The sequence below is a fragment of the Aptenodytes forsteri genome, unplaced genomic scaffold, assembly GCF_000699145.1.
Source record: "Aptenodytes forsteri isolate BGI_AS27 unplaced genomic scaffold, ASM69914v1 Scaffold94, whole genome shotgun sequence".
Taxonomy (NCBI): domain Eukaryota; kingdom Metazoa; phylum Chordata; class Aves; order Sphenisciformes; family Spheniscidae; genus Aptenodytes; species Aptenodytes forsteri.
In genome coordinates this window covers 773872-780605 of record NW_008795017.1, presented here as the reverse complement: position 1 = coordinate 780605, position 6734 = coordinate 773872, and positions in this window count along the sequence as shown.

Sequence of the window (6734 nt, the reverse complement as noted above, 5' to 3'; positions counted from 1 at the left end):
TTTCCCCCCCACCCCCCCCCGATTCTCTCTTCCATCCCACTGTGGGAATGACTGTGTGGTGTTTAGCTGCCTGCCGGGTTAAACCACGACAATTCCTTTCCCCACATGAGATTTCTACAGTTACTCCCCTTTATAGTCTAAATAGCTGTTTCTAGTTTATATTGTAAAGATAATATAAACACTCTGACTAATACTTACTATTCCATGTTTGCCGTTTCTCCTGAATACTCCTAAGGAAAGCAAGTATCACTTTTTTTTCCTCTATCAAAAGGTTCTATCCTCCTGTCCTTTTTTTTTTTCTTGTACTGCTAACATACATCTAATTTGTGACTTTGTTTCCAAGTGTTCCATACAGTTTTTCTTGATAATAAAAAGGAACCTCTTCAAATTTCCAAAAGTGGTCATAGCATCGGTAACCCTATCATGAACCCACTTGGGCAAAAAGCAGTCAAGCCATTTTTCCTCCTCAAACACCAACATGTCCGAATTGTTAAAAACTACAATAAAATTAGTAACATTGATATTTTCTTTCCAGTACTTGCATCCTAGTATTTGAATTTTTAGGATTGCTTTTCATTAACTCTTATCCATAGCCAAAAAAGACAGAACATAATTTTTTTTGTATCATAAATAATGAAAAATGAAGTTCCCTAATAGTCATTTTGCTTTGTGAACAGGAACAATAAGTAAACCACACATTATTTCAAGGCTGAGTTTAGAATCCTGAGGATACAGAGTACTGTTGTCACTTTACTATTTGTAGTTTGTATTTTTTTACCATAAACAGTATATCTCTGATCTCTCAGTTTTATAGCTCCATCCATAACCTCAGAATAATATTTTCCAGACACACAGAACAGCCGTATACAATATGGTTATCATCAAATTTATTTTAGATTGAGGAAAACCAAACCAAAACAAATATGTATTTTATAAAATGTTACAAATAGTATCTCTCCCGTCTATGATGAAAGAAAGCAAAGTAAAGGTGCAGAACACAGAAGAGAAAGACATAACATTGACAGACAATTCTTCACACTTACTGTAATCCAACATATTTGTTCCTATATTATTTATTCTTACTCCTGTGAAGACTTTAACATTCTTTTCATATATTATCTTACATCTCACACCATTTTTGTAAAGTAGGATAACATTATAGCTGATTTCAAATTTTGTATTAAATCCACCATTGAGAAGTAAACCACAGTCCTTTAGAAACAATACATTTTAAGCATAGCTGTCCCTATCATAAGGACTAATATGGAAGTAAAGAAAATTAACTTCAAAACTTGAATGCTATATATAGGATTCATTTTTATGCCTGCCTTTCTGTTGGCAAGTTGTGGTCATAACAGGCTTAAGAACTCCAGCAGGATATATTTTTTTCCTTCCTAAGCCTTTGGAGCACTATCTATTTGTAGGTATCATATATTACCTCTGTGTGGGGCCTGCAGATGAAATCTATTCCAGGAGTAGTCCTTGTTGGTAGATTTCCAGAAAGCCATCTGTTCCCAATGGGGCATCTTGTCTGCCTTCCCTAGCAATTAGAAAGCAGCAGATGAAGATGCAAGGCATAAAAAGGGAGAAGGACATGAAAGAATAGAAAATTATGTAAGAAAATCTTGTTTGTTTGAAGAAATGCGATAGTAAACTGTTAAAAACATAGAGGCTGTAACTACCTGAACAAAAGGATTTTTTTGCAAATTCTCTGTAATAAAACACGGTTCCTGTAACACACACTCCCCACCAGTCATCACTGTTTGGTTAAGTGGCTCACTACCATAAGTTTCTGATGAATCAAAATGAAAAAAATAGACATGCGTATTGTACTTTATGGAGAAAACAATGGCTGTCACACAAGTGTTTCCTCAGGAAAGAAAGACATTTGGATTTATCACCAGAAAAATATAATTAATTTTGGAGTTTTAGTCCTTTTGACTCTGATACTGATATAATTATGCTTTATCTGAAAAATGAGGGAATTAATTATAATACTAACATACATACGATTCCAATCAGTAGCCTGTGATAGTTCACTGTGGATTACAGTCTTAAAACATAATTTATGATACAAAAATACCAATTTTTTGTGAATATATAAGAAGATAAAGGGAGAAATTGTCGAACTATTTTTCCCTCTAAAAGATATGGATGTGATCTAATCCTGATCACTTGGGCTCCCTCTACACTTAGCAGACAGAAGTCAACATCTCCAGAAAGTTTCAACCGTATTATGTCTGATATTTTTCTTAGCAGGAACGAATGCTTTCTAGAAGTGTCTACAGCTCAAGGAGCCAAGAAAACTAGCTGAGACTATACAACTTGCATTTAGACAGTTATCATCAGATAAGTTGAATATTACAGAGGAGAGAGGAGATGAAAGCCCTTTCTTGTGAATATTACCCCAATTGATTTAAGACTTAATTTTAACATTTAATTTTATTGTTTCTTTTTCTTTCTGAAAAAATTAAATTTAAAATGTAAAGGAAAGCCTTAAAGAAAAAAATAATTTTAACTTTACACATAATCTTATCTCAGGTCTGTGATACAGAAGGGAATGATGCTGAGAAAAAATGACATTCAGTCACTTCTGTGTAGAGTTTGTTCATTCCTCATTGTTTTACCCAGGGAACCTGATGATGTCAGTGTTTTTAATATGATGGATTTTCTGGTATTCTTAAATGGTAAAGTTAGGCAGACCTGTAGAGGAGATGAAAGCCCTTTATTTATCCTTGTGAATACGTTTGCTGTAACTAGTCATAGGAATTACCATCACCATTGTTCAGTTAAAACTAATAATTTTGAAAGTAAGACATGCAACACGAAGGATATGGTGACTTAAATCTATACCAATCCTGCAAAACTCTGGTGGAAGTGTACGCTGCATCTGCATTAAAGGGATGAATTCATTATTATCAACTTTACAGTGACTACTGTAAAGTGATGCTTTTTTTTTTTTCCTCCTGAAGTCAAAAAAGCTTGTTTTATTTATCAGAGAAATGAGTTGGAATTGTACCCAGCACCAGGAAATGAATATGTATATGCACCTTTATCTGTATATATGTTTAAGAGAGAGAAACTGAAAATGAGAGAAAAAGCTCTCACTGTAGGACTGCACAGAATCTACACAGAATAGTGGCAATCTTTCAGTCCTTGGACACATGGTATGCAATTATATGATTTAAAGCTTTAGCAGCATGCAGAGGTTGCATATGTAGATGGTAGATCTTTACTTGATAAATGTTTGTCTTAATGTTTTGTTAATGTCATGAATTTCAGCATAAAGCTTCCCAAATTCTGAACTTCCCAAAGTGATAATAATAATAATAATAAATATTCTATCAAGAGATTTAAACTGGATGTCACATGGTTCATCAACTGGCAGGTTGTCATTCTGCATGTGGGCCAGCCAGTGGAGAGCACTCCTCTCCAGTGAGTTTGAAAGATATTTGCTCACAGCAGAGGAATGCAGAAGCACAGGAATCCAAGGTTTCTGCTTAGTTCCATTGCCCCAGTGCCTCTTCATTTCCTTCAAACTATATTTACACCAGTCACAAGCTACTTATCTTCTCTCCTTCTCATAATTCCAGTCACATCCTCCCTAGCACTTCTTTTAAGACCTGTTTTTTCCCCTCTGATCAGTCTCTTTATCTCTTAGTGCCACGCTCCTCACTCACTTTCAGATTCATGGTCCATTTTGCCCATCCCACTCCACTTCCATACCACCGAGGCTGTTCCAGTGCTTTTCTTCTCCTCCAAATGTCTTTCATGTCCTCCCCCTTGCAGCCAGCCTGCTTCTCCCCTCAACAGTCCAAGCTGCTCTGAATTTCCAAAGATAAACTTATTTCTGTCAGCCTATCTGTACTGTGTGTTTGGGACATGGGAAGACAGTCTTGGAGATGGGCAACAGGCATCATCCCATTGACCAAGCAATGACAAAAACTTTGATGATGAGCAAAAGCATGCTAGATCAACAGAATATTGACTGGAAGAGGAAAGAAAGTGTTGATACTTCTAGGAACAGCAGTCTGATAGTCAACAGTCAGTTTAAAGACTCAGTAAGGAGAGTGAAATCTAAAAGAAATGGAAATATTCCCCTATTAAAGCAAGGAATCTGGGCAATAAGATGGTGATGTCTGAATAATAAAAGTTATTACAAGGATTTCAAAAACATTATGAAATATCATAATTATTTCACATATAATTCATATATATTTCATATATTTAAAATATATTTCATATCTATGATTCTATGATTCCATGATAAATTAAATATACTCAAGGGCACTGAAAAGTGTAATTTCTTCAGGTAGGACAGAAATAAAGTTAAAAGCAGTGGATTGGCATTCTATCTCAGTGAAGCAGTATAGCTAAAAAAGGACCCACAGACATTCAATGTGGATCAAAACAATGTGGAAAAAAATTGCTTTAAATGTTCTCTAAAACAGGTTCTCTAGAGGTGGTTTTAAGAACCTGCTATAGATTCCATGATCAGAATTGGATATGGATATAGAAATGTCTTGAAATTGTTACAATGATTAATACTACTGGGAATTGTGTCATTGTGGGAAAATTTCCCAGTTATAAAATAAGTAACAAATGAGTAATTTCTCAACAATTCAACTAACTCAAAAACTTGAGTAACTAATCTTGGTAGAACTCAGTAATTCCTTGATGTATTAGTAGATAGTTGTATATCTTACTGGTTTCATGACTGTATGGGGAATAAATCTATTTTTGAATCTGCTTTGGTAAATCAAGGATGTTATAGAAGACCTGGCCATAGAAAATAACTTGAATTAAGTGACATCAAGATTATTCCAATTAAATTACAATGAGGAATAAATAGAAATAGATCAAGGTTCCTATCTGAAAGGACAAATACGAGAAATTAAGAGACCTAACTAGTAAAGTCAACAGATGTGCAGAAATTAGGAACTTAAACGTGAAGCTGACTGAAATTTCTTTCAATCACATTTGTCTAAACTATCAGGAATTTTTAAGGTTAAGAGGAATTTTAAATAAGATTAAAAACTAATAAGGAAGACTCCATTTATAATTGAATGAATAATCACATAAGAAGTATTTAGGAATAAGACGACTGACTCTATAAGGAGTGGAAAAATCATGAAAACTACATCTTGGAGAACAGGAAATTTCAGAATAAAGTCCAAAACTCTTGCCAGAAGTCTAATGCAGCTTGTCATTGCAAAGGAAGTTAAAACAAATAATACAAAGCTTCTCAGCCATATGAATAAAAAAAAGAAGTAAACTTTCTATGAAGTGGGGAAAGAAAAAAGGTTCAAATGCAAATATAGATTTTTTTTTTTCTCAGTTTTTAGATCAAGGTGATTGACTGATATAAAGGTATGGAAATGCAGATGATCAGACTACATGGATTGTCTTGCTTGTAGCAGGGTGGATACTCCCAATACAGATAAGGAAGCTATAATACCCTTGCATAAGGCACTGGCATGATTTCATCCAGAAAGCACTAATCTCTCATGTTTGATAGGGAGCAAGAGCAGAAGATGATGACTGGGGAGACAGAAAACCTGTTTTAAAGAAGACAGTAAAGACCTTGAATTTATTTTCAAAAATAAGGGAAGACTGAGAGAGTCAAAGGGACACTGGGAATCCCAAGTCTTCTCCTATCTTTACTTAGCACTAGCACTAGCTATTTTTCTTCTTTCTTGCTCTTTTCAACCCAAGATTCTTGCATACATGTCTATACAAAGAGAGTTTAAGAAGGATGAGAGAGGGCTGATGTGTGTTTGTGCCCAGGATATGACATCATCTAGTGGTTGATGCAGGAACCTGGAGCATAGGCTCTGTCCTTCTCAAGACTGCAGGATGCCCCCTACCCGGTTTGTCTGCACCCTGGGTGAGTAATTTGTCAGCTAGTCTGTGTGAAAGGTACCATCAAACTGGATTGTGACAGGTCTGTAGGTGTGGCATAGGTATACTCAACTGGGACATGCCCTTCTTGCCATGCAAATGTGACTAAAGTTAAGCACCCAAGGAACTTTCCTGGTAAATCAGACTAATTCTTTAGCATTAGGTGGAAATTTAAAAGCTGAATTGTTGTTTGAGACTTATGTTTTAAACATGGGATTTAAGCAGGCTGGATCTCACTCCTGTATAGTTGGAAAAATTCAGAAAGGTTTTTGTAGAGGGAAGTCAATGAACATATGAAGAAGCTGACACAGCATACTTGAAATTCCTAAAAGATTTTGACATGGACCATCACTGAAGACTCTCAAAGAAATTTAAGCTGTCATGGGATCAGAGGAAAGGTCTTCTTGCAGAATTACTAACTGGTTAATAATTAGGAAACAAAAGGTAGAAATAAATGGAGGGAGATTATCATAGAATCATAGAATAATTTGGGTTGGAAGGGACCTCTAAAGGTCATCTAGTCCAAACCCCCTGCAATAAGCAGGGACATTTTCCACTAGATCACGTTGATCAGAGCCCCCTCCAACCTGACCTTGAAGGTTTCCAGGGATGGGGCATCCACCACCTCTCGGGGCAACCTGTGCCAGTGTTTCACCACCCGCAGCGTAAAACATTTCTTCCTCATACCTAGTCTAAATCTACCCCCCTTTAGTTTAAAGCCATTCCCCCTTGTCCTGTCGCAACAGGCCCCACTAAAACGTCTGCTGCCATCTTTTGTATAAGCCCCCTTTAAGTACTGATAGGCTGCAGTAAGGTCTCCCTGAAGCCTTCTC